Source organism: Parasteatoda tepidariorum, chromosome 1 (assembly GCF_982258835.1).
Source record: "Parasteatoda tepidariorum strain Cologne lab strain chromosome 1, Ptep-v5.0, whole genome shotgun sequence".
NCBI classification, from domain to species: Eukaryota; Metazoa; Arthropoda; class Arachnida; order Araneae; family Theridiidae; genus Parasteatoda; species Parasteatoda tepidariorum.
Genome location: NC_141755.1, coordinates 69,745,649 through 69,761,221, shown reverse-complemented (window position 1 = coordinate 69,761,221; position 15,573 = coordinate 69,745,649). Strand labels below are relative to the sequence as shown.

General features: G+C 31.7%; 1 long non-coding RNA gene across 1 annotated transcript; it reads left to right on the top strand.

Moving 5' to 3' along the window:
• Positions 1-2,068: 2,068 nt before the first annotated feature.
• LOC147816500 (uncharacterized) lies at positions 2,069-6,067 on the top strand. The gene is made up of 3 exons (XR_015434704.1): positions 2,069-2,154; positions 2,716-2,757; positions 4,237-6,067. It is a non-coding gene; the product is annotated as an uncharacterized LOC147816500 (long non-coding RNA).
• Positions 6,068-15,573: the final 9,506 nt, after the last annotated feature.

The following is a 15,573-nucleotide window of genomic DNA, read 5'->3' as shown; positions in this document are numbered from 1 at the left end:
ATGCTCAATTTGTTCTAAAATAACTTTTTTTCCCAATTTAATTTTCAACTCTAAAAATAAATCATTGATAGCATCGTCTTTAGTGCTCTGCGCTTACAACATGAGGTTGTCGATCTCTTACGGAGATGATCAAAAATGGCTCTCTAAATAAGAGCCACTAACAATTATTTTGATTACATCTGCATCTATTTATTTGTTTTGTTAATATTTTTTGTTTTGATATTTTTTCGTGTTTTGACCTTTTCTGCATTTGGTGTTGAGGTTGCCTGGTCGCTGGGGTAAATTTTGATGGGCTCTCCCAAAGGTCTTCTTCAACTCAAAGTTTGCGGAAAATATTTCGTGCCTACCGACAGTGGTCTTACCTGGTGTTATCACTGCCTCAACTTTAAAAATAAAATTTCAAATGCTTCGTCTTGAGCCGCGGTGGTTCAGGAAATAGAGAGTTCGCCTTCCAATAGAGATCCAGCTTCGATCCCAGCGTTGGCTGGTCGATTCAAATTCTGCTCCTGACTTAAACTGACCTTAGTGCTGACATGAAATATCCTCAATGGTAAACGAATAATGGGTTAGAATCCCCTTGCCGTCGGAGGACTAACCATAGGAGGTTGTCGTGCTTTTCCTCTCTATGTATAGAAAATTTGGGTAATCTCGATCAGAAAAAGGAAAGTTCTCCACAAAAATCAACTTGTCCCAATGTCCCTATTGGAAAAAAATCTTAAAACCAGTATCAAAAACCAGTAAAAATGATACCAGAACCAGTATAACCATACTGGAAATTTTGAAACCAGTATGGCACCATACTGGAAATTTTAAAACCAGTATAGCACCATACTGGAAATTTTAAAACCAGTATAACACCATACGGGAAATTTTAAAACCAGTATAACACCATACGGGAAATTTTAAAACCAGTATAACACCATACGGGAAATTTTAAAACCAATATAGTTCCATACTGGAAAGTGTAAAACCAGTATGGCACTATATCAGAAATTTAAAACCAGTATGGATCATACTGGAAATTTCGACACGAGATATAAAATCGTACTGGAAATTTTTATACCAGTTTTCAAACATACTGGGAGTTTTAAAGTAGTTTTAAAATATAGCTTCATTCTTAGTAAGTACATATTTTTCTGGAAATCTAACAGTTTTGACATTATCAAACTTCGTTTTTTTATTTTATTTTATTATATACTTATTTCAAATACTTAATTTCTTAGATTTTTATTAGAATTCTTTACATATACGATATCAAGGGCGGTGAAAGCATATATTTACTATATACATTAATTGAAAAAAATACATATTTAAAAATATTAAAATCATTTTATAATTTTGAAGAAAAAGGAAGTTTTTGAGTAAGATTTTTACACATTTTAATTACTTTAAAATCTGCTTAAAGTCATTTAAATGTTAGTAATTTTCCAAGAAAAGTAATTTAATAATAGATTGTGTTTTTATTCGTTTATTATTTATTAACTCATTTATTTTTTGATTAACAAAATTTATTTTAATCAAAGTCATCATGATAAAAGAATATTATTAATTGTTAAATTTTATTACAAAATGTTTTTATTTATTTATTTATTATATTTGAATTTATTCTAGAACAATGTTATTCCCAACCGAAACTAATTTATCAATTCGAGAAATAAATTAATTAGTTCAGGTTTCAAACAAAAACAACTTCGTAGCAAAGGAAATATGTTTACATAAATTAAAAATTGATATAAAATCTCAACTTTTTATTTTCAAACATAAAACTCTCCTTCATTAATTTATAAATTTCAGTCCGTTTTTGAAATTTGTGATTAATAAATTTAAATCATAAAACAAACTAAACTTTTTTCAAATGAAATAAATAAATTTGTTTTGTTACTATATAGTTAATTCAATTGAATCTATAAAAGAGAAAAAGAGCGATTAATTCAGAAACGAATAATCACGAAAAGACGAGAATCGACTTTTAGTCGTTCGTTAAATCCATCGAGCTAGCGTGAAGCGATGAATTCGTTCGTTAAATCTATATCACGCTAGCTGATCTATACAGCTCAGTTTTTCTAGTTCTTTCCTTTCTCTGTCTGAACTTCACAGCCAACTAATCTTGTTTACATCATGGAAGCATCGTGGGAAGAATGGCGTCATATTTTAGTAAGTGTATTTTTATCTTTATTTCTTGCTTTTATTTGCATCTTTGTTAGTTACAATAATGTTAAAACGTATGCTTCAGTAATATTTAAAGTAATCAAGACATATATATTATTCTTGAATTATTACTGCATGTGCATTTGATATGGGGTTCATTGCATTGAGACTCCATTGCATGAGAATAAAGTATTTTTAATGTTTTTTCCTGGGTTTCGTAATGAAACTTTAATTGAAATAATTCTCTTTTTACATAAATTCTCATTAATATCACCGTTATTGACAAATTAATTATTTGTTTAGTTTTATATAATATTTGGAAACTTCGCGTTATATAATTAAGTGTTAATCTCAAATTCTTTTGTTATTTTTAATGTTTAATTTTATTTTAAAGCATTTAATTATAATTATATTTTATTAACTGTTGGTACCATGAAGTTTCAGTTAAACTAAAATAACATTTTAAAAACAAAGTAGTTGATACTTAAAAGTTTGATATTACTGCCTAGTTAATAGTGTACATATATTTTGTAATTGTATAATTTCTAAATCAATTTTTTTTTTCAGAAATGATTTGGAAAACAGCCTATTATTTTTATTTCAATAGAGGTATGTTTTTCTTGTTCTTGACATATTCAACATGCAAACTATTATAGAATTTTTTTTAAAAATTCGATAGTTATTTTATCCTTTATAAATCTACATTTAGGGATGTTTCAGAGTCAAGATCCATTACACCAGCTACAACTGTCAAGATGCCTAAAAGATTTTAAGCTAACAAATTTTATTTATTATTTAAAAAAGAAAGACTAGTAGAGATTTGGCTGGGATGGCTACGAGTTATACTCTTTAAATTGGTCCTGTTCTTTAATGTTTTTGTTTTAATTTCGCCTGGAGGTTTTTTTTTCTTGTTTTAATTTCTCCTTATTGATGCTTTTAAGATGTTTGCGAAATTCCCAGAATTCTGAAAGTTTTAGTTAATAATATCAATAAAACATTTTGCTAAAAACATAGCAGTTGGCAGTCCTTAATTCATTATATTTCTTTGTACATAGAAGTGATACAGTGTACATAAAGATATTCAGTTTGTTGATAAATTGAATTAGTGAAGCCTTTTTGCAAGTTTTCATATTATAGTTACAAATTAATTATAAAATGGAACTGAATGCTTCATTGATTTTAATGAATGTAAAAAGTATATGCAGATTTAAATGTTTCAATATTTTTACTTCTAAGTTCTGCCTCTGAAAAGTTCAAATTTTAATTTTATGTTTAAAAACCTTTAATATGCTTTGCCATGATAATGTATTTAAATGTTAACCTTTAGACAAAGTTATGAGCTGAACTGTTTAAAAACTGAACTGAACTAACTGTACTGAAACTAAAATGGTCAAAAGTTACTTCAGATCATTCATACTTAAATTTTTGCATGGAGTCACTCTAAAAGTAGGTTGGTAATGTGCTTTCATGATGTGGGCGTTTGTGAATTCTTTTGTGTTGTCAACTAGAAGTGGGTAGTATGAGAGATACCTATGTTAGACATTAACTTCCCTTTATTAGAAATCTCTTTCAAATTACAAAAATAATAAAATTTTGGTGGACCATTATTTTTTCTTACTATTGTCGCGCTGATCTAAGTTTCAATTAGCCAGTTGAAATATTGAGTATATTTATAATTGATTGGTATAGTAGTTGAAAAATATGTAGCATTTGCAATTGTATTTTTCATACTTAATAGTTATTCTGAAAAATTGTTTTTACTGTATAAATTAGTTAAGCCCTAATGTATCCCTAAATGTATAAATTAGTTAATTTACTGTATAAACTATTTATTCTTAATTTAAAATAATTTATTTTAATCTTTTATTTATTTGCAGTCTGTGTATTTCAATATTACTTAATGTTAAAAATGTCTAATGGAATTAGCACTGCAATCTGAAATATTAACTTAATCAACATTGTAATCTAAAATTTAGCATAAACAGATAAAGCATAATATTAAAAGATAAGGCATGCAATGTCAAAAATGAGATTTTTTGAAATTGTTTAGTTTACAATTAATGTTAATTGAAATTTTGTTTATATTAGGAGCTCTAAATGGAGATATTGTTGCTGGCTCTTTTTTGGTGAAGTGAGATAGATAATTTTACTAAGAGGTCGACATTAAAGAAAAGTGAGGGATCCTGCACAACCAGACAACCTCCAACTAGACTGGAAAAGTGACTGTTGGAAAGTGCATTTTCGTCTCTATCTTCTTTGATATTGAGAAGGCTTACGATCAGACAAGGCGGTACGGAATTTTGAAGACACTCTACGACATGGGACTTCGTGGAAATCTACCCATCTTTCTCAAGAACCTTCTGTCGAAGCGGTATTTTCGAGTAAAGTTGGGAACTACATTTTATGATCTCTTCTGTCAGGCTGAAGGTGTCCCTCAAGGCAGTGTTTTAAGTGTCATACTCTTCATTATTCATGTATCACAAATCTTGAACGTGCTGCCACCTTCCGTATTTGTTTCACGATATATTGACGATCCGAACGTGTAATGTACAGGATTTGACGTGCGCGTCATTGAACGTCAACTGCAGTTGACTGTGAATAAAATTGTGGAATGGTGTGAGAAAAATGGTGTGAAGTCCTACAAATCTCATCCTCTAAAGCAAGATGTCTTTCCATTAAGCTTGGAACGATTGTATGACGCTAGACCTTAACACGTCCGTCCATTACATGCTCGCGTGCGCTCAATCATACATGGTTGACGCAGATAAGGCCTGCAAACGACGGTTGCATTTGTAAAAAGTAAAAATGAACCACAACAAGGAAGATATAATATTTTAACTATGCGAATCAATCAACTATTTGAATGCTATATTTTTTATTTCGCTACTAAAATATGACTATACTGATTTCGTTTGATTATAAAAAGATTAATATTTTTTAGGCTGTTATGGTAATGTTTATATCATTTAGTAATTGTGTAATTCTTATATCTTATTGAAGGCAGAGTTTAAATTATGTCATATTCAATGTTTAAAAGTTTTAATTTTGTGTCGTGTGTTTTTATTCAGTATGTATATTAATTATTATATTAATTATATCTTGTTGAGTTCAAAACAATTGTGAGATAAGAAAATCCTTCTAAAATTTAGGCTTATTTTATTATTTATGAACATGTGTCGTTATATAAATAATTCGCTCTTGAGATTTAACTTTTGTAGGCGATAACTTTCCTTCCTAATTTAATTTTCAGATATTATGTGATAAGTAAATTATAAAAATTAAATACTTCAAATAGAAAATGACTATATCAAATTGTGCTTTAAGTCAAGGGATCTTAAGAAAAATGTCAATAGAATGACAGAGTAAAAGAATTCAAAATTTTTATTTATATTAGTTAATAACTTGTGTCATTTAAGATTTTATTTGTAGCTATAATTACTACTCTTACCACTATTATGTTTGAATGATTAAAGTTGACTATAATTTAAATATCAAATATATCTAAAATTAAAATGGTTTGTATTTAAATCTATAGTAGCAAGCAAGTACATTGATCAAAATGTAACATAACTATATAATTATATTTTACAATGCCTGATTTCAGAGTAAATGAACAGTGTCAAATTAGATTCATTTCAAATATTTTTTGCGGCATTTCGAACATTATATATTATATGCGTTATTTGCATTCAATTTTATTTATCAATTACAAATGTAAACCAAAGATAATTGATTTATATGAAATCATAATTTTATAATTAGATTGTTTAAATTTATATTTATAGATATATACACTTCACACGGTCTCCTTATTGTGCATATGAATTTGCATTTGTCAAATATTTCCGAGGCTTATTTAACAAAATTTATCATTCAAATTTGTAATTACAAAGGATATAAAAATTAAGATTTTGACTTTAGTCAGTTTTTGGCTATTCATTACATAATATTTCTAATCCCCAATCAATTTTCATAAAATCTGAAGAATACATTTACACTTTTCTTATGTTGCTGCAAAACATTTTTTGTGTAGTATTTTAGATTCAAATCTTATTGACAATTATTTCTAATATATTAATTATTAAAAAAATTACATTAACTGTGAAGAAGTTTAAAAAAAAAACAGTTTATTTGATTTTTATAAACATAATGCAAACTATAGCTTTTGACAAAGTGTTTTAGTTCCCTGTATAAACCAGGTGACTTTATTTATTTACTCATATCAATGTTTTATTTTCCCATTCAGAGCAGTTCACTAACCTTCCTGTATTAAACTGTAGTACCTCACTATACTTGTGTTAAAAATAAATTGTTACACCATCCCAGTTTACTGGGTGTAGTACACTAGTGATACTGGGTTCGATATCATACTGGAATAAATTTTATACCAGCTTATGAAACACCGGTTCCGGTATGATACTGGTTCCGGTATCATACTGGGATCAATTTGATACCGGCTTATGAAACACCGGTTCCGGTATGATACTGGTTCCAGTATCATACTGGGATCAATTTGATACCGGTTTATGAAACACCCATTCCGGTATGATACTGGTTCCGGTATCATACTGGGATCAATTTGATACCGGCTTATGAAACACCGGTTCCGGTATCATACTGGGTCCGGTATAATACTGGATCCAGTATCATACCGGAACCGGTGTTTCATAAGCCGGTATAAAAATTTTTATACTGGGAATTTTTTCCAATAGGGGTTTGATCCAGGAATCTGCTTGTCATCTAAATTGGGTTCGAAATTAAAAGGCTACTGAATTGAACATTGATAGTCGTACACGCAACTGTTCGGCTGTTCAACGCCTGTTATTAAATGAAATAAAACGCTTATTCTTGAGCCGGGGCAGCTCTGGGGTTGAGCGTTTACCTCCCGATGTGGTTACCAGGTTTGAATCCCAGCAGGGACTGGTTGATACGAATTCTGCTCCCGGCTCGCACCAACCGCAGCGCTGACTTAAAATATCTTCAGTGACAGACGGATAATGGGCGAGAATCTCTCTGCCGTTGGGCTAACTGTGTTAGGTTTTCTTCTTCCTGTTAAGCAAATGTGGGACGATTCCATCAAAAAGACCTCCAGGAAGGGAAGTTTGACCCAAATTGCTTGATCTAGGAGTTCCCTAATCTTCTGTGTTGGATTCAGAATTACAAGACTACGGAGTTGAACATGATGGTGGTAAACTCAAAATCTATTCGGTTGCTCAGAGCAGATTATAAAATAAATTAAAATAAAATAAAATTTTACTTAGTATTTACTTACATTTACATAAAGTTAAATGCCTTCCAGACTGGGTAGTGGTCAGAGAACTGACTTTCCATCAGAAAGATTCTCGGCTCAAGTCTCAGACAAAGCATGGATGTTCTTTAATTTTCTGTACTATTTGCCCTTTCTATGCGGGCAACGCTGGCCCACCTAATATGGTGCCCCTGAAAGCGTGTCCAACAAATCTGCCCTACTGATGCCTGAATGACGAGTGTCAATCGGGTGGGTACTGGTAAAATAAAACTGGTAAAACCCGCTCATTCTTAAAGGTTTAAATAATTTAAATGTATTTAAAAATGATCTGCTTATCATGCGACCATGTTTTAAATGTTTAAAAAAACTTTTATTAACCTTACAAGTTATTTGAATAATGCGGAGCTGGCTGTTAATTACTTCCTGGCTGCGAATTACAATGGGGAACAAAGTATTTATTGCAAGTATTTGATCTCGCCTAATATGGATGTGGGAATTTTAAATCTGAAATTAATTTTGTTCCAATACCTACAGATTTTTTTCCAATTGGTTTTTAGTTCAGTTAAATTTTTTGTTTAAGTGTACTAGTTTAGAACGTATATGTTTACATACATTAGAGACATACACTTATCTGCTACTTTGAAAATAAAATAATTCAGATATTTAGCAGGAAGGAAGCAGAATTTAACAATTAAGACAAAAAACATATAACCTTAACGTATCGCATCATGAACTGAAATATACTATCCCCTTCTTCCTACTACCCTCTATGTTGCAGGAAAGCGGGGACACTTAGTACTTACTCGAAAGAGTATTAAAAAATCCTGGTTAGGAACATATTATTAAATAATTAATAAATCGCTGTGAAACTGTATCTAAAAACTGTATCTAGTAGAGAGAATCCGATTGCGGATTTAAAATCAGCGACTCGAAAATATCTACAATCCTTTCAGAAATCTGGGACAAAAGTAAAACAAAACAGTAACAAAAAAATTTGTTCCCCATTGTTATTAATACTACCGCAGATTTCGTATTTCTAGAAACTAAATGATTGTTTTTAAGAATTATTATCTGTCCGAAATATTATTATCTTTTCAAAACTTCTTCGAAAATGGGAAATTATTGCCCAGTAAGTTAGTGAAACTGCTGGTAAAAAGTTACGATGATAATATAACTGGTTTCGTTTAATGATATGCAAGTAAAAGTAGCGGTAGCGTTATCTTCTTCAATGGGTTGCATGAAGTACTATTACGAATAATGAGTTTCAGACAATATAATGATAAAACACCTTTTCAAATTGCACAGAAAAACATGGTGATTTCTATGTATGACATAATATGTAGGATATATAATGTATGCTAATTTAAAAACTTCATTAATTTGTCTAGTTTATATCTAAAAATAATACAAACGCTATGAAAAATCACCTCTTTCCCGTTGGAGTTTTCGACGTATACATGCCATTTTGTCATTGTTTTCCATAGTAATTAATAGTAATTTTTTTTTTACTTCTAACATTCTAAAATCCACACGAGCCCCATAAATCATTTGGGGGGGGGATTCCATAAATCTCCCGTGACTGTCTGTTGCATGAAGCACATAACGCTTTGTACTTGGAAAATGCCCTTACATTAAAATGAAGATAGAGTATACTTTGTACTGGATATGGGTTAAGCTAAACAACATAAACAAAGCACAAACATGTAAGAAGCCTTATATCTCTATTCCCCTTCTCGATTCTAATCAAAAGTTTGAATTTCCTTTTGTTAAAATCTTCCATCCCTACACAGCAGCAACTGAACTTGACTTATGAGAATCATTTCATATTTCAAAAAATATTAATACGTTAGTTAATGATCTTACTAGTATTCATTCTTCCCTTATGTCCCCTGTCTCAAAGTCATTAACTGAAAAGCAGTGCCTGTTTACAGCCTACGGGTCGATAACAAACACTATTTCCATTTCATGCTACTGAACCTTACACGTCTTTCGACATTTGTCTAAACAACAAACAAATGACCAAATTTCCTTTTTACGTTTTAACGTAACTCTGTAAATCGTTAAGGGGATTCTCGTACCTGCCACTCGGAGCCCTCGTTTGTAGGGAATGATGGTTTATAATTTTGATAAGATGATGGGCCAGATGGCTCATGCAACCCTGGATCATTGGAAACTATACTGATCTCGGCCTATGGAATATTTGGAAGTAACTAAACAATTTACTGAATAAGTAAGCACGGAAATTTCAAGATTTAACCACAACATGGAGGAGGATGGATTTACAACAAGAAGAGATTATTTTATATTTTCATTACAACACTGCTGCCAACTGTATTCAGAGCCTGACTATAAGACAGGGGCTTTCGGGGCAGTTGCCCAGGGCTCCCAAATCAGAGACCCCAAAATCAAATAGAAAGTTTATTTTACGTTTCCTTCTTTAATGAACTTTTTTTTAAACGAAATATCAGTACATTGCAAATTCCATCAGTTTTATGTCAGCTTCTTCATTAATCTATCGTAAGAACACAATCTACATTTCGTAAATCCTTGGCTTTTTAGGGCGGTATTCAGCTAACTTTTCGCAATTATGATGGATAAATTTGACCAATCAAAAGCCCGTATATTTACATAGCGCAATATGCGATACGTTTACAAAAATACAGACTTCTGATTGGCTTAATTGAGCCATCGTAATTGCGAAAATCCAGTTGAGTTCCGCCCTAATGTCAGCAAGGATATGAATTTTTCGCAGCTAGAGGACAAAGTTAACAATCAGAAAACTACATTCGGCAATGATGGACATAGAATTGTCAGGAAATCAATAAAATGGACAAAACGATATTTCGTCTGACCATTGGATTAGGGAGACTTTACAGCTATTTTAGGTGCTAGTTAATTTTCTTGTTATCTATAATAAGGTGAAAAATTCAAATACCTCCATAATGCTCTGTTATTCATTACTGTAGCAGAGGGAAGGGCTAAGTCCTGCCTACATTAGTATTTATGCTGTCCTCTATATTACCCACAGATGTCAGCATCTATGGGTAATATATGAGAGTAACATATTTAATAATAAAACTTTTACATTTGGGAAAACAATGGCTTATCACTATACTGGCCCAAGTCCTTCAAATCTTAAGTTTTTATGCAATCCCCTTTTGCTGTTAAAAATTGTCTTGTAGGGTGCCGCAAATCGAAAGAAGTTTGAGAACCACTATTACGATTATAAAGGGTTAATCAACGCATGAATCAAGAAAGAAAAAAATCCCAGAAAAAGACTAACATTTACACCTTATTATTGACCTTGAGAGAGAGAAGGATGGAATTGAATCTGTCAGAATCATCATAACCCATCATTCCAAATGAAAACACTTAAAGATTCCTTCACCGTTGTTTCTTTTTTGATGAAAAAATTACACACTCCTTGTATCCTATCATCGTCTACTGAAAACATTTGATGGCAGTTACTGTTACTTTTTGTGTCTCCCCACTCCATTGATAGAAATCGGTGATTTTTTTTCCCTCCTGTTACTCAAGGACAATGTGTAAGAGCTGCTGCATATGGAAGGTAGATTATGAAGTGATAAAAGAGAAAAAAATTAATGCCTTTTTGGGGGAGGGTAGAGATGGATGTCAATCATTTTCAGTTCCCTCACCTTGACTTTTTCTTTCAGTGAAAAAAGAAAAGCAATCTTAAATCTCAAAAGAATGCGCTTTACGTTAATGAATTATTCATGAATGATGAAGTTATTATAATTGATAAAAATAAACTTTCAGCTTTTATTCGTTTTCTATGATTTGTTGTTCTATAAATCATCGGTTCGTAATTTTTTTCGAATATGGAACCCTAAATGAACTTGTTTCGTCGTAACTCTGGATTTATAAATTAAATATATAAAGACAATTATGAATGTATTAAACACTAAAATTTTTTTGTATAAATACATTACATATCTATACATTATTACTCCCTTATTTAATCGTCAAAAATGTATTTCTTAAATTACAGAAATTTCATAATCGAAAGTGTACCTAATTTTCCCGTATACCCATTAGTAACAACCTATTAATAATACATTGATTACATAAATGATTTAAATCATTTCGAAACTAATTGCATTTATAAGCTTCGAAATCTGGAAAATATGGTCCCCATAGTTTGGACCCGTAAATGTTAATTTTACTTTTTGTGTATTTCGCCATATCTCAAGAACTTCTTAAGCGAATTTAACATTTTTGTACACAATTGTAAAAATTTGTTTATCCAAAAAATCCCATGCTAAAAATAAAGGTTAGTTATTTTTTTTTATAAGCTTATTAAATTATAGTCGAAAAAATTTTGAATTGTAAAGTGTACATTTTTTTGCGTTATTTTAAATTATGTAAATTTGCATGGCAAAATATAAAACTTGAACAAAATCGGTCGAATCTTTCTAGAGAAAAAGAATTAAGAGAAAGTCATATTTGAAAATTTTGATTTCTCAGGAACTATACAACCGATTTCATTCAAATTTTTAATTTCGTCTTTAAAATTTCATACTTTAAAATGATGTAAAAAATTGTAGACCTTACAACTCAAAATTTTTTCAATTAATATTTCTTATAGTAATAAGAAATAAGAAATATTTACTAAAAATTTTTTTTTTTCATGGGACTGTCCCTTAATAAACAAATCTTATAATTGTGAGCAAAAATTTTTCAATTTGCTTGCAAAGTTCTTAGGATATGGCGAAAAGCGCAAAAAGTAAAATTAACTTTATGGAGTCCAAACTTTGGAGCACTCTCTTGACCTAACTATTGGGACCTTATTTCCCAGATTGCGCCTACCCCCTATATTTTGAGAGTCAGAAATCCAATTCCGTCTAAATAAAGGTATGTTTATTCAGAGAATGTACGTTTTTGTGACTGATTTCGTAACTTAAAATATCGTCTGCACTAATTATTTAGCACATTTGAAGTCACCACCATGAACCATTAAGATTGAGTCCTTGAAAGTGAAGATCTGATTATCTAATCAAAAGTTATTCAGGGTGGTCCGTTTTTCATTTTACGCACTGTACGTCAGAGGTCATTTATTAATAAACTAAAAAATTTGAGGTGCAAAATTTGAGTAATGAGAGTTTTCCTTGAGCAATTTGTAAACATACGAAATTTTGAATTTCTGAAACATGACGCACACGCAAAAATCTATTACATTTATAGAGATAAGAAAACCAATAAACGAGATTTTCTTGAAAACTAAGATCAGCCAATTTACTTAACAGCACTGTATAAAAAGGTTTCACAAAAGTGAGCAAAGATGAGCTAAAACAGCTCTGAAACAAAACAATCTTATCATAATACCTGATTTTGCTCAGACTATGGCATCAAAATGCATAGTCATAAATGAGTATATACTGTTTTGAGCTATACTCAATAATGAGTAAAAAATCGACTACATTTGTTTTAACTATACGAGGATTGCTATTTATATTTCTGGCCTAATAATGAAAAAACAAACATGTAGGATCGAAATTGGTTTTATTGTTTTTCAAAATATTCTGCATGATGATCAATACACTTTTGCATGCGCTTGAACCAATTTTCAAAGCACTTTTTCCAGTCCGATTGAGGTAACTCCAAAACATGCGTTTTGAATGCATCAATCGCTTCTTCGGGGGTCGAAAATCGTTGTCCACGTAATTTATTTTTGATGTGTGGGAATAAGAAGAAGTCATAGGGTGCCAAACCAGGGCTGTACGGTGGATGACCCATCAGTTCGATCTTTCGCTCCGTCAGAAATGCCTTGTTTGAGTCGATGTGGGAGAACTCGCATTGTCATGATGAAGAATGATTCGCCTGTTCTTCTGCTTTTTTCGAATTTCTCCGATGACTTCTGGCAAACAAATGGTCGTGTACCATTCAGAATTGACCGTCCTGAGTTGCTCTAACGCCACTGTTGCCACATGACCGCTAATGCCGAAGAAACAGGCAATCATTTGTTTCGATGTGCTTCTTCCTCGAACAAATTTTGTTGGTTTTGCCTCGTCTTGGAAGACCCATACAGTTGATTGCTGTTTTGTTTCCGGCTCATATGCATAGATCCATGATTCGTCACCTGTGTAGATGTTATACACAGCCTTTGATGTACCTTGAACGTATTTTTCCAACATTTCCTTGCACCAATCGACACGAGACTTTTTTTGAGCGTTTGTCAGATTATGCGGGATCGAATGCGAACAATTTTTTTCCCCGCTCAAATGTTCATGCAATATTTTATTGATGCTAGTCATACTAACGTCCAAAGACGCCTCTATCTCATGGTATGTCACATGACGATCTTGCTTTATCAGTTCACGCACAGCATCGATCTTTTCTGGCACAACAACGGATTTTGGACGACCTGCACGGGATTTGTCCTGGATCGAACATCGACCACGATTAAATTCGTTATACCAATTTTTTACAGTGCTGTAGGATGGCGCTTTATCGCTGAATAAAGAATTAAGTTCATCGAAGCACTCTTGTCTTGACAATCCACGTCGAAAGTTATGAAAAATAATGGCACGAAAATGCTCACGATTCAATTCCATTTTTTGAAAGAGAAGAACTTTTCAATTTACTGTCAACAACACAAATGAAGCTATAATGGTAAATCGTCTGCTGAATTTATGCTTAAAAATATCAAACTTTCGATTAAAATTGTCTGCGGTCGCCTAGCAACACTTACTGTTGCCAAGGCCAGAAATATAAATAGCAACCCTCGTATAGTTTTCAAAATCGACTATATTTGTTTCCGAACTATTTTTACACATATTTAGCTCAATTTTGAGGAACCCATTTACACTGTGAATACACACGAATCAACAGAGTTATAGGCCAGGATAGCCTGGTTGGCAGGGTGCTGGACTCACGTTTGTGGGAACTGGAGTTTGAATCTAGCCGACCGAAGACCCCCTGTGTAGTAAATGGTGACCGGTTCACGTTAAATCTGTAGGGTCACAAAGTCCTCCATGTTCCCATAACAAATCAATACCTCTAGGGATATCGTTCTCTGGTTCAGGTCAAAATTACGATCTGTGGACGAATGAATGGATGCATCAATGGGTCCGCCTTATAAACGGACGTGACATATGGGTATGGCAGAAGTCGATTTCTACGCCATAGATGGCGCCACTGGAAACTAAAACAATAGCTCCCCCTCTGTTTAAATGGCAGCAGAGTTATAGATAATAGACATGATAACATATTCATTATTTTTATTGTTCCTGATTATGATCACAGCATTATCGTATTCAATAATATTCGTGATATTAAGGCAGTTGCTTATTACCGTTTGCGATAAATAATTTGCTTATTACAGTCCATAAATGTCACACTTGTTCCCTCTCAATATTTTTACCCTCTCGCCCTTTCTCTCAAAACGTAGCACTTCAATTCGCATTAAACACCAACCAACAAAAAACTTTTGTGTAGAAATTTAGAAGAGTTGAAAAAATTGCTACTTACCAATTACATTCTACGATTATAATATGCCTTAACTAGATCATGCAAATCTTCATGTAAATTAGATTAATACCACATTTATTCATAGTTAGAGATAGATAATAAAAAAGACGCGAATACGTCTAATCTTTGATAAATTTAAGCTCAACTCTCTGAAAACCATTCAACAGCAAGCAGACTCTTAACTCATTATCTATCTATCAATTAATTGGAATATTTTGCGTCTAGATCATTATTTTAAACTAAACATACGAATATGATTTTTAACAAGGCTATTAAAATTAATGATGTAGACTTCTCATTTTGAAAAGCTTCAGCTGTTAACAATGCTCAAAGGGCTGTTTCCCGAAGAAATACAGTTCAGAAAAAAGAGTTTTTTTTCGTTTCATTTGCCACTAAAATTTTAAACTTTCATAGTTTAAACAAATCTTTTGGCTAACGTGAAGGCATAATTACAAATAATTTAGGTTAAACAAACTGTTTTGAAATTAAATCCTCTTTGGTAAACTTATATAGGCTCACTATCTACAATGAAAATTCAACATTAAACTATAATATCGCTACCTTGAACCATAATATTGAACAAATTTGCTGCAATCTTAGTGCGCGATTTTAAAATGAATCAGGCTTTCGTTCAGATCAAAGTATATAGTGTAATCAAGTTTAATAAAAATTTTTGCATTATAACATGG